The sequence below is a fragment of the Lepidochelys olivacea genome (genome assembly GCF_965140295.1).
Source record: "Lepidochelys olivacea isolate rLepOli2 genome assembly, chromosome: 1".
NCBI classification, from domain to species: Eukaryota; Metazoa; Chordata; order Testudines; family Cheloniidae; genus Lepidochelys; species Lepidochelys olivacea.
In genome coordinates, this window is record NC_140411.1 from 5,225,943 (window position 1) to 5,239,455 (window position 13,513).

The following is a 13,513-nucleotide window of genomic DNA, read 5'->3' on the forward strand; positions in this document are numbered from 1 at the left end:
GCCATTCCTATGTTGGAAAGGAGCCAAGTTTCCCCCAAAGAAACAGATATAATCTGGCTAGGTTATGACTTTGTGTTCAACAGAATGGGCAGGAAGGCCACAAGGCTATTGGTGTTTAGGGCTACAGGTCTGCACCTCTGTTACCTCCTGTCATAAATATAAAGGGAAGGGTAACCACCTTTCTGCATACAGACAGGTTTCAGAGTAACAGCCGTGTTAGTCTGTATTCGCAAAAAGAAAAGGAGGACTTGTGGCACCTTAGAGACTAACCAATTTATTAGAGCATAAGCTTTCGTGAGCTACAGCTCACTTCCTCAGATGCATCTGAGGAAGTGAGCTGTAGCTCACGAAAGCTTATGCTCTAATAAATTGGTTAGTCTCTAAGGTGCCACAAGTCCTCCTTTTCTTTTTCTGCATACAGTGCTATAAAATCCCTCCTCGCCAGAGGCAAAATCCTTTAACCTGTAAAGGGTTAAGAAGCTCAGGTAATCTGGCTGGCACCTGACCCAAAATGACCAATGAGGGGACAAGATACTTTCAAATCTGGAGAGGGGAAAAGGTTTTGGTCTGTCTGTGTGATACCTTTGCAGGGAACAGATCAAGGATGCAATCCCTCCAACTCCTGTAAAGTTAGTAAGTAATCTAGCTAGAAAATGCATTAGGTTTTATTTGTTTTGGCTTGTGAAATTTGCTGTGCTGGAGGAAATGTATATTCCTGTTTTTGTGTCTTTCTGTAACTTAAGGTTTTGCCTAGAGGGATTCTCTATGTTTTTAATCTGACTGTCTGTGAGATTATTTTCCATTCTGATCTTACAGAGTCATTCTCTTATCTGTTTTTGTTCTTCTAACAAAATTCCGTTTTTTAAGAATCTGATGGGGTTTTTTGGGTCTTAAACATCAAGGCTGGTTTGTGCTCATCTTGTTTATTCTCAAGCCTCCCAGGAAAGGGGGTGTAAGGGCTTGGGGGGATATTTTGGGGAAAGATGTCTCCAAGTGGGCTCTTCCCTGATTCTTTGTTAAATCGCTTGGTAGTGGCTGCGTACCAGGTTTTAACCTAAAATGGTAAGAATAAGCTTAGGGGGCTTTCATGCTGGTCCCCACATCTGTACCTTAGATTTCAGAGTGGGGAGGGAACCCTGACACCTCCCTTGTTTCTTTTGGTGAGACACTTTCTTGCAGGCACCCAGCTTTGTCTGAGGCATAAGTTACAGATGTTAACAGACAAATGTAAGAAGAAACATGTGTCAGCAACTCAGCTGCTAACCTTTCTCATGCCTGAATATCAATGACGTTTACAGATGACAAAAAATTTGGGGGATTGTAAATAATAAAGAAGACAGATCACTGATTCAGAGCAATCTGTATTGGTTGGTAAGAAGGAATAATTAGCTAAACATGAATTTCCAGTGTGACCCTGTGGCCGAAAGAGCCAATGTGGTCCTTTGATGATAACCACTGGAATCTCAAGGAGAGTAAGAGAAGTTATTTTATCTTTGTATTTGGCATTGGTGTGGCTGCTTCTTGAATCCTCTGTCTAGTTGTGGTGTCCCCAGTTAAAAGTGAATGTTTATCTACTGAAGAGTGTTCACAGAAGGGTCACAAGAATTAGTACAAATTAGAAAACATGTCTTATAGTGATAGACTCAAAGATCTTCATCTGTTTAGTTTAACCAAGATGGTTAAGGGGTGACTTGATAACTGTCGGAAACGACATACACTGGGAACTAGTATTGAATAATAGGCTTTTCAGGCTAGCATACTGAGGTGTTACAGCGAAAAGAAAAGGAGTACTGGTGACACCTTCGAGACTAAAAATTCATTTGATCATAAACTTTTGCGATAAGCTTTCGTGATAAGCTTATGCTCCAATCAATTTGTTAGTCTCTAAGGTGCCAAAAGTCCTCCTTTTCTTTTTGTGGAGACAGACTAACATGGCTGCTAGTCTGAGAGGTGTAACACGATCCATCGGCTGCAAATCGGAGTTAAAGAATTTCTGATTGGAAATAAAGTGTACATTTTAAATGGTGTGAGTTAATTAAGCATTGGAACAATTTTCTATTCATGAGTATGTTGAAGTTAACCATAATTATCAGGTGACTGCTCTGCCTTGGAAATGTTACACTCGGTGTCTATTTCATGAAGCCGAGGGATTCCATAAGGCGCTGCATGGATAAAAGTTTTAGGTGAGAAAAATAATAACTTCACCCAATAAAATCTTTGCACTAAGGATGAATGTACAACCCTCACCATTCATAACTAACAGAGCTGGCTAGCACATCGTCCCAGAGTATCACAGTTGCCCTCTGTTTCTGTCAGCTACCAGTGGTTCCTGCATGTGGCAGCTGTATTGATCTAGGCCCTCACATGTCCCAGAGTTGCCCGCTCTCATTATATAATGTGCATAATTCTCAGCCTGTGAGTTGTTCCTGAGCAGCAGTCCTTGAAGCACCATGTACTGTGTATCGGTGTAACAAGAGAAGCAGCATAGGTTCCTTGGCATTTGCGGCCTGTGTGTGAGATTTCTGACCTGTGTGTTACTCCTGCCAGCCAAGGGAGCCGGTGTGATCGCAGGGACCTTACACTCTGCAGAGGAAGAGTTGTGGGGAGCGTGGGGCAGCTCGGAGGTTGTGGAATCCACAGGTGACTGAGGTGTATGGAGATGGCACTGGCAACCAGCATGATGTTGGAAGCAAGGCAACCTGGGATGGGGAAGGAGAGTTCAGACAGCGGGTCCAGGATATGGTGGGAGATTGAAGCAGCTGAGGTGCAAAGATCGGTGGTTCTTTCCACCAGTGAAATGTATGAAGTTATGTAAATAACATTCAACACAATTCGAAACAAAACCGAGAAATAGGCTTGGGTCTGCTGTTTATACTTACGAGGTTCGCTAAACTCTCAGGTAGCTCTGTTTGAGTGTGTGGCACCATCTGCTCTAGTGTTGGTGATCACAGGGCCTGGAGAGACTGAATCACCAGCAAAGCAGTGTGAAACAGGGCCAGCTCAGTTCCGTGGTTAGAGGGGTGCAGCAGTTCTCATGGCTCCCAGACTTCACCCCAGGGGTGACAACCCATCCGTCTTATACCCTCTGGACCTCAAATTTGGCTGCAAGGCATCTATGACGCAAGTATGGGGCTAGGGACAGTAGCCCAAACAGGAGAGCCACATGTAGCAGTTCTTTGATTCCTGTACCACCATGTTCTCACCCATGTTCTCACCGAAGCACGGTCATTTTAGCACGGGAAGAGAGGAAGTAATCACGCAGTCAGTGGAGAAGTCCCGTTGGACTAGCTCTGACCCAGGATATCATAACCCATTTCTGCACCAATCTGTGAAAGGTCAACAAAGAAGTGAAATGTGATGCCTCCCTGATGCAGAGAGTAGATTAACCATTAAAACAGTTGGTAGCTCTCAGACATAAAAGAAGTTAACACCTCCCAAGGGCCACTGGCAACTACCATTGATGTCAGAATCCTGGGAGAAGAAAGCCTTTTACACGCATTTTAGCTTGCATCAGTTCAGGATCATTTAATCAGGGTGGCACTGATTTTTCAGAAGCGAAGGGAATGGCTATTACAGCTGCATGGGTGGTGTGCAGCTGTACAATGCTACCATCAAGTGAAATGTGTTTTTGGCCCCCAATCTTGTGGCAGCGTTCCCAGTGAGTGCAGGTGGAAGTGCACTACACACAGGAAAGAAATCTATCACCATGTGCTGCACTGAACCATTCGCAAACTGCATTTTGCTCTGTAAATCTGAGCCCCTGTTATTGGCAAATCATTTCTTCACTCCCGGGTGGGCTCTTAGGCTGAAGTTCTCTAGGGTCTATTTTCTGCTTTTCCCGCTGCTCACAGAGTCCAGGGAATTCTACGGGAGTCCTGGCCAACCTGACAGTTCGCGGGAAGTGTTCAGGGGGATTATAAAGGTTGCTGTGCAGCATGTGAAGTGTCAGCCATGTGACATTCACACACTGATTCTCAAGCCTCTGCCTTGCAGTAGCCGTAAGGAGATTTCCCTTCTCTGCTGAGCGGGATTGCGGTGACTTGCCTGTTTCTGCATTAAGGTTAGTGCTGAGGGCTCAGGAAGGGTTCTATGGTTCAAATCAATAACCATCTGGGGGAATTCACCAGCAGGGTGACTTAAATTGTTTAGTACTCTTGGAAACACCAAGGGATTTACCTGGTAAAATTGGAACTACAAATGTATTGGAAAGAGTTTAGAAAAATAATGCGTTTTAAATTTGGTTCCTTGTCTCTTACTGTGTCCTTCTATCTGTCTCAGTAACTTCCTTTTTTTTTGTGCTGTGTGGTTTTTCCTCTGGTTCGCTCAAGTTTTCCAATTCAGCAACATCACTGCCCTGTTAGGAAATGCAGCCAAAGCCTCTGCAGTGGGTATCTGTGAACCAGAGAGTTCACAACAAGAATGGGCCACACACTGGCAATATTCTGCTCTCTCATTCTGCCTTCACTGGGTCACTCCAGATTGACACTGGCCTCTCTGAGAGCAAAATCAGGGCCCCTGTGTTTTGAAATTCCCAACTTTCATTCCCGGTCTCAGAACACCCCATGAACTGGGGGTTTCCCCTCAGACTCTTTCAGCACCCTAACAGAATTGCATTTTCTGCAGCAGGACCCAAAGCCGCGATTTTCACTGCCAGGAGCCAAAAGTTAAACACTCAGGGTGAATCTGGTCTCCTTTGAGATCAAAGGCCAAATTCCCAACGTATCCAGGAGTTCCCCCATAATCCATATGTAGTGACTTAAATAAATGCCCTGAATTAAATCGGAACTGAGTCTCCAGTGACTTCATGTGGAGCTCTCCTGTGGCCTCTAAGGATGGGTGAGCTTCTTAGGACCCAAGAAGAACTTACAGGAAAGTTGCTGATATCTCAAACTCACAGGCTTAAACCTTCAAAACAATTAGGATAACTTTTTTTCAAGGGGGGAGAGGGGTCTTTTCTCTCTGAGCCCCCGCATCTCTGTTTCTGGAGAGGATGAGAAACACAAGAGGCAGTAAAATTAAAAGCACGTTTCTGGTTTAGAGGTGGTGTTGCAAATGTCCCTGGGGGAGCTCCAGAAACATACCCTGTGTGGGGGCCTGGGGATGGGACAGCAGGACATGCAGTGTCCAGATCAGAGTGACTCGGAGTCCTGAAATTATGGAAAATGGGGACTGGACGTCCTCCCCAATGCACAGCCCAAAGTGGTGTCATGAGGCCTCCTGCATCCGGGAGGTGTCTCAGCCTGGAATGTAAAGTGGATCATGTTGGGATATGGATATTCAGGCTTCTCTGTAAAGGCCTCTACTTTAAGAATTTAGGTGTATTCTTATCACTTGGCTAGTTAGAGATAGAAAAGAAAGAATCAAAATCACTGTCTGCCAGTGTAAGTTCCTTCTCCTACTGAGACAGTCCAAGGCCCTGTTATTAGGCTAAGACCTTTGGCTAACCAGCACAGGCAGCCAAAAGCTGGGAAGCGACCGGTCACCTCCTCACATTCCAAAATAGACACATTGAAAGAAGGTGCTATTGGGCTGTTATGATACAATCCTGTCCTGATAGAGCCTATCACCTCCAGAGAAAGGGAAGTGCCTAGAAGATGTAAAAGGAAATTGAGGTTGATAGTTTTCTGTCTGGTAAGAAATCACTTATCAATAGACACAGCTGGGAAACTCTTATGTCTTTATAGATGTAGTTGTGAAATCCTCACTTCTGTATTGTTTTGTCATTATAGTTCCCACTTTGCTATTGTTTATTGGCATGGTCTCTGTCTGGATCTGTGATTTTTTCTGTCTGCTGAAAAATTTATTTTGTAAACTAATTAAGGTGGTGGGATATAATTGGTTAGCTAATCATGTTACAATATGTTAGGATTGTTTAGTTACATTTCAGTAGAATGATTGGTTAAGGTATAGCTAAGAATATTACTATATAAATTAGGGGCAAACAGGAAATAAGTTGGGATTCGAAAATAAGGAAAAAGGAACCTGTATTTAAGCTTGCTGGAAGTTCACCCCAATAAACATCGAATTGTTTTCACCTTCGGACTTCGGGTATTGTTGCTCTCTGTTCATGCGAGAAGGAGCAGGGAGGTGGGAGAGTGAAGGAATAAGCTCTCTAACAGATCACACTCTAGCAGATTTTCTCTGACACCGTCCCCGTCTGGACCATCCTTCGTCCTGTGAGAACGTGCAGTGGCTAAGGACAGTCAGGAGGAGGCACTGTTATGTCATTTTCTGTTTGTTTAATTTCAATGAGGGAATTAAGCACAAGAAAGCTGAAAAATGACTACCGACGCTGCAGCTACAAAACTAGAGCTGGAAAAACTGGAAGCAGCAGAGAAGGGAAACTACGGCAAGTTTCAAACGTGGCAAGCAGCAATGAGGTCAAAGAAGAGAAGGCTGCACACCAAAGGGCTATGGAAGAAAAAGAGCGAAAGAGAGAGAGAGAGAGAGAAAGAGAGAGAGAGGGCAGGAAGAAAGAGAGAGAGAGAGAAAATGAAAACACCAACTGGACTTGATAAAGAAGCAGAAGCAGAGGCCCCTGAGCCAAGTGACTCCCATCACTACAAAAATCCACAAATGGGAACACTCGTGTCCTGCAGACAGTCAGGAGGATGATATTGCTGAATATCTGACTGCCTTTGAAAGGCTGTGTGTGATACATGAAATCCCTGCTGGTAAGAGATTGCAAAATTCACTGGCAAAGCTCCAAATGATTTCAATGGAATGCCTAACGAAGATGCTTTAGAGACTACTGTAAATTAAAAGATACTGTTTTGCGAAGTTTTCAGATTAACCCTGAAACATATAGAGTTAAATTTAGGAATCTTAAGAGGCATATTGGGATGAGTAATGGGGAATATGTAAAGAACGTGAAAGATTTTTTGGGAAAATGGGTGAGGGGTAAAGAGGTGGCAAGTTTTGAAGGAATGCTTGGACTTTTCGCTCAAGAGCATTTCCGCAACATATGTACGGCTGAAGTAAAGCAGTGTCTGTGGGACAAAGATGTAAAGTCTGGGGCTGAGATGGCTTTTTTAGCTGATGACTTTGATTAGACTCAGGTGTCTATTGAGGGCAGGCCACAGAAAGAGGGGTTTACAACTGGTGGGAAGGGAGGATCCCATTTTGCCCTTCGGAAGACAGTACGGGGTTGGAAGCCTAAACATTCTCTGACCCAAAAATATTCCTCTAACCCCCATCCCAAATCTCCTGTAAAAGCAGAAGAGCTCAAAAGGTGCTGTCAGTGTAATTCCACTGATCACCTGAGGAATAAATGCCCTGTGCTAGGAGGAAGCAGGCAACCAATAGCTCATGTTAGTTCTGCTGTCCTCACCACAGAAATTCCCCAAGCAACAAAAAAATAATCATATTGGTTTTGTGAGATTAGCCTCTGCAGTACCAGACATGGAGCATGTTAACACTCTCCAAATGGATGGTAGGAAGTACTTGGGGCAGAGGGATACAGGGGCCCAGATTTCTCTGATGAAGCAGAGTGTGGTCCCAAAAGACAGTATGCTACCTGGCCAAATGGCCGAGATTGTGAGGGTGGGCGAAAGCAGATTCCTCATACCACTAGGTAAAATCCTTGTGGTGTGGGAAGGTCTGGAAAGTGTTTGGACTGTGGAGATTGGAACACCTCTTCGTCGACCTGCTCCATGCTCATGTTTTTTTCTGTGCAGTTCAGCTTAAAGTATTTGCCTGCTGCAGGAGGGAGTTTTATCCTGGGACCCGAGGGAAAGAGTAAGGTCTCAGGAACTGCTGAGAGAATGGGAGAGAATCTCTTTGATTCTTCTGCAGCAGCGGGAAGCCACATGCTTCCAGGCGGGAGGCTGGTTGAGACCAACTCCTGCACTCAAGCTGGAGGCAACATCGCAACAGGAAGGGATAGGGGTATAATACCTGCCAGGGAGAGAACTGTCCAGGTTGTTACCTTCCAGCAGGTCACAGCTAAACCAGAGACAAACTCTAGGGAGCATAGAGAAATGTGTCCCAGAGGAGAGCCTAGAGAAGGGGCAGGGAATCTCAGAAACCACTGAGGTGAGTGAGGATGCCTGTCACTCTGTAACACACGGAAGCAGGATGCTTCCAAGTATGGGAGGGGGCTGAGACTAGGCAACATGCCCTCAGGCACAGAGGCAGGGGAGATGTTGTCAGTGAGTAAGAAAACTGTCTCAGCTGTTAACTGGCCGAGTTTTGCAGCTGAACAAAAGAAAGATCACTTCCTATGGAGCACACGGAAATGTGTCTTAGGAGGGGGCCCAGAGGAGGAAACTGGGGAAGGAATAGTGGGGCTAGAGGAATGTCTCCCCACTCGTCACTTGGGGCATAATGCCGAGGACACTAGAAGGAAGGCTGCATCAGCATCTGGGAACCCAGGTACTCAGCCTGTGTCAAAAATATAAAGGGAAGGGTAACAAGCAGAGAAACCTGGTTTGCAGTGTCTGAATGGGGAAACTGAGGCACACCGCCTCATGGCCTTGAAGGCTGGGTGCCAAGAGAACTATAACACACCCTGCCTTTGAGCTAGTCAGTGACTAACCCTCTTGTAGCAAACTAAGGGGGGAGGTGAGACATTCTCTATCATCGGGGAGCATACTGTAACCCCCATAGTCCTCATTTTCATATAAACATGATTTTACATATGAACCATGCCTTGTAAGGTCTCAGGGGAAAGGTTATGATCTGCTGAAAGTCATGTCTCTGTCCACATATGTGTATCATTAATGTACATGGAGTTAGGAGAATGGTGTTCTATGGTGGTCACTAAAACATGCTGTAAGTTGGGGAATAAGTCAGATATTAGCTCTCCAGAGGCAACAGCAAGGAAAGTGACCAATAGCGGGGCAGGGTGTCAAACAACCCATCCAGGGCCCTTGTCCAGCAAGGGAGCTCCAATGCAATGACTCACGTGCACGAGGCCCCACAAAGGGAATTGCTCAACCTTGCTTGGAGAGACTCAGCAATGCCCCCCAGACATGCCTGGACTTGTGCCCCGCAAGCACATGGACTGAGGCTATAAAACAGACAGAGTGGACACATGTTAGGGGGCATATTCCTTCACCCACTTACTTCCCTGGTCCTTCTTGCATGAAGAGAGAGCAACAATACCCGAAGTCCAAAGGTGCAAACAATTTGATGTTTATTGGGATGAACTTCCAGCAAACATGATTCCAGTTTCCTTCCTTAGTGTCCCCCTTCCCAGCTCTGACACCACAGTGTCTTACACCTGTGTCCCTGTTCCCATTCCTGCCCTTAGCCAAACATGATTCCAATTTCCCCATCCCCATTCCCTGTTCCCATTTCCCCCTTTAGCAAAACGTGATTCTGGGTTTCCTTACCCCCATTCTCTGTTCCCATTTCCCCCACCCACCCCCCCACACACCCACCCACCCCTTCAGGTTATCCTGCCCCCCGATTTTCAGGTTTGACTTGTTTTTTTCACCTTCCTTTCCTGGAGGGCCATAATCTGAGTCTTCTAGTAACTTGTTTGCTGACAAGATGTATTCATTATTTGCAGTTCCTTTGTGCTCATCTGCTAGGTAATTTGCATTTACACAGAGGCTTACTAGCTTGCTTCTGGATCCAAAGCTGTAAGCAACTCAGAGACTGTCTTAAAATGGAAACATTCCACTTACACTAGAGTTCTGATTTCTTTCCACTTTCATCTCCTGCTCCAAAACACACAGAAATCTGAAAAAGATAGCACAACCTATTGTGGCCCCTTTTAGAGCCCTAATGGGATTCTAATTAAGTACCATGTTTTGTTTGTGTAACCCTTCTGCCCGTCAGAGTTGGCAGCAACAAGGGCCGGGTTCAATATCTAGGGGTTCCATTCCAATAACACAATGCAAACCGGCTCGAGCCCCCACCCAGTGACCTGGGACAAATATATACCACCCCCGCTGGGCGCCTCCAAGAGGCAATACTTCCCCTCTCGCAAGCACATAGTCTGAGTGTAGCAAAAGTCTTTTAATAACAGAGAGAAACAATGTGGCATTATGTTGGGGAAACACCACCAACAGGATTCATAACACAACCCATGAGCAAAAAAAAACCCACCCCAGGCAAATTGGGGCATGCCCTTTTCCCTTTGGTCCTTGAGTCCAGCAACCCCAAATCACCCAAAGTCCCAAAAGTCCAATGCCCCAAAAGTCTCTGTCCCTGGTCAGGGCAGCCCCAGAGTTCGAAAGTTTATCTGCGGAGCTTTACCTCCCAACCTGGGTAGAAATGGGACAGGGGTAAGAGGCACCTTACGTGATCTGAAGCTGACCGCCCCATAGCTCCATAGTGGCGCTCCACTCCGCCAGCCGCCCCACAAACTCCTTCGCTCAGCTGCGCTCTGCTCCACCAGCCGCCCCACGAACTCCTTCGCTCAGCTGCGCTCCGCTCCGCCAGCCGCCCCACGAACTCCTTCGCTCAGCTGCGCTCCGCTCCGCTCCGCCAGCCGCCCCACGAACTCCTTCGCTCAGCTGCGCTCCGCTCCGCCAGCCGCCCCACGAACTCCTTCGCTCAGCTGTGCTCCGCTCCGCTCTGCCAGCCGCCCCACGAACTCCTTCACTCAGCTCCACGGCCCACAAGCAGCTCCTGCCATCCACACACTGTGCCGCATCGAACTGCTCCACAATATATCTTCAGGCTCCCCCACTACTTAACACAACACTCAGAGATTTCAGCTCTTAGGTGAATTCAGCTTATAATAGGGGAGCCCCAGTGCTGGTGCACTGTCAGCCCAAAGTGAGCTCAGCAGCCTATAACTAGACTTCTAATGAAATCAAAATTAGCTCTGATATTCCACAGTGGAGAGAGGAGGAAGTGCAATTAGCATATAAGGCCCGCACCAAGGGGCCCATGCCACCAAGTATTAATACTTGTCCCCAGCCTCTCTCCATTCACACAGTTTTGGAACCCATGACCCTTGCCTAGCGAGTGCTACTTAGTTGATGGTGAATCCCTCCATCATAACAAAAGGCCACGTGCAGTTCCAAGCACAGTTTCCATAATCAGGGTAATAACAATTTATTCTTCCCGCCCCAATAACAGAGACACTGGGGATCCCACAACAGCCAAAGTGACCATTTGGGCAGCTATGGTCTCATTCTAGGCGTGGTGGGTGTGCCTATGCAAATGAGATCGGCCCCTGAAGTTCTTTTCCACAACTTGCCACACCTCACCACCAGATGTCAGGGTGGAGCTCATCCTGACTCTGCTTACATCTGCATTTCTTTTACCCCTTCTCCAATATATACTGCACACGTCCTGGGAAAATGCACATTCCTTCAATATAGTTTAACATCCATAACATTATATTAGCCATATTAATTTTACACAAGGTGTAACTGCCTCCCATGCCCACAGAGTTTTCATGCACACCCACCAAAGCAACAATCTGATCCCCCAGAGCCACCCAAGGCTCAGTGTTCCCATCATTCTTCCCCTTTTCCTTCTCTTCTACCTGTGTGCACACACAAAATTCTCCTCTGCCCAACATCCCCTGCACTGTGATCACTCCCCTACACAACTGTACCTCGATTGCACTTCCATCTTGTACAACTAGACACAACCAGGGACAGCCAAGTTAAGTTCCAATAGAAACCCCTTACATCCTTTTGCGATTTTGATTACATTACCCAAGTCAAATAATTTTGATCAGATTCTCTCTCTGCCTGCTGCCTGCAGCAGTCCCTTATAGACCATTTCTGTGGGAAAAGGGCCTATTTTCCCTCAGAATAGCTGTAAAGGCTTCTGGGGACAGAAGCGTAGTGGTGGGAGTAGCCACTCTACATGACCCCCCCTTGGGTAATTTAATTACCAAGCTTCCATCCAATGCGACTGCACAGAGTTGCACATACAATTACAGTGATATAACTGGGTTTGATCATTAAACAAAAACTTCCCTCTTGTAACACTACAACAGTTACCTTTTACCATTTCCACAACTCCCAAATGTTTACTTTCCAGAAAACCCTGTATTATCAATTTTCGCAAAAGCTATTTGTAACTTTTCACTCACTTCTTTAAATCACTTACTCCTACATTTAGTTCTTTAAGGTAGTGCAATTTGTCTGTAAGAACTTAGCCAAAAAGTACAATTATTGCCACACAGCTGCCTTAACCTGTGTTGTCTTTACCTTGAGATTGTTCAGAGAGGCAGTAAAACATTTGTCTCCATGGATGCCCATGGATCTTTTACTCCAAAAATTCCAGTGGGATACAACAGACCTCCTTCATACTTTGTCCAAAATCACCAAAAACATTTCACATACGTATCCAAAGTACCCTCCATTAAAACTTCAGAAAAAACAAAAGTGTGTGGAAAGGCAGGTTGCACTTTGAAACTCTTTTTTCCTTCCCCTTCTTTCTCTCCACTCCCCAAGGACCAAGTCCCAGGTCCAGTCTCTAAAGGTGGTCTGTTAACTCTGCTTTTGACTTTAAACCCTGTTGTGCCAAATCATCTTTCACACCCCCTAACTAATCTACAACCCTTCAGCTGCCCTTGCTGAAGCAGCACCAAACTTGAAAGATTCCTGGCAGCTTCCCATAATGCTGCCCTTACTTCAAACCTCTCACGAGGGGACTGAAGTGCCTCCTTTCCCTGGAAGGCATTCAGTCCCCATGGGCAGGGACCTTCTTTCACAACCCATATACCAAGGAGGGTGGGCTCCTCAGCCACCCCCCATCCCTCTGCGTCCCCTAACAACACATACTGAGCCCTTCTCCTGCCCCCACCTTCACTGGAAGCAACTGAGACTCTGAGAAGAAGACAAGACTCCAACAGGGGAAATTGGCCCAGGTTTACACAGGAAACTTGTATATTAAGGACTGCAGTATCCAGTGGGGTGAGAAAAATCCTTAATCTAGATGTTGCCCAGTCTAATAGGATTGAAAGCTTAGACTGTGTGCTTACATTTTCTTTTCTTTTGGTAACCACTCTGACTTTTTGCCTATCACTGAATATCACTTAAATTCTATCTTTGTAGTTAATACATTTGTTGTTTATTCTACCTGAAGCAGTGTGTTTGGTTTGAAGCATGTAAGAGACTCCCCTTGGGATAACAAGCCTGGGGCATCTCCATTTCTTTCTCAAACTGACAAACTCATATAAGCTTGCAGTCTCTTGCGGGCACACCTGGACACTGCAAGAGTAAGGTTGTGTCTGGGAAAGGAGATATTAGCTAGTGTCATTCGGTTGCATAATCCAAAGAATAGCTTACATGCCAGAGACTGTGCCTGAACAGCCCAGGAGTGGGGGTTCGAACAGCTGAGCAGGGGAAGTCTGGCTCCCAGAGTCAAGGACTGAGGTGTCCAAACAGATCACCAGTCTTGATAACACCAGAGGGGAACGTCATAGGGTCTCACAGCATCATGTAGGTGGACAGGTGGGCAGTGCTGCTGAAATTACGTTTTTCTTTGTGATTGTTGGTCCAAGGCCAGCTTTGGGACCTTTCTTGGTACAGCATGCATTTGGGGAGTTTCAGGGTCTCTTTACCTTGGCAAGCCACAGAACTACAATCTGGGT

At 46.0% G+C, this 13,513-nt stretch overlaps 1 protein-coding gene across 1 annotated transcript in view; it reads left to right on the forward strand.

Annotated features, from left to right (window-relative positions):
• LOC311532985 (olfactory receptor 52P1-like) overlaps window positions 1–13,513 on the forward strand; it is a gene marked incomplete at its 3' end in the record, with an annotated part of 76,613 nt that overhangs the window by 27,816 nt on the left and 35,284 nt on the right. The gene's annotated exons all lie outside the window — the stretch shown is intronic.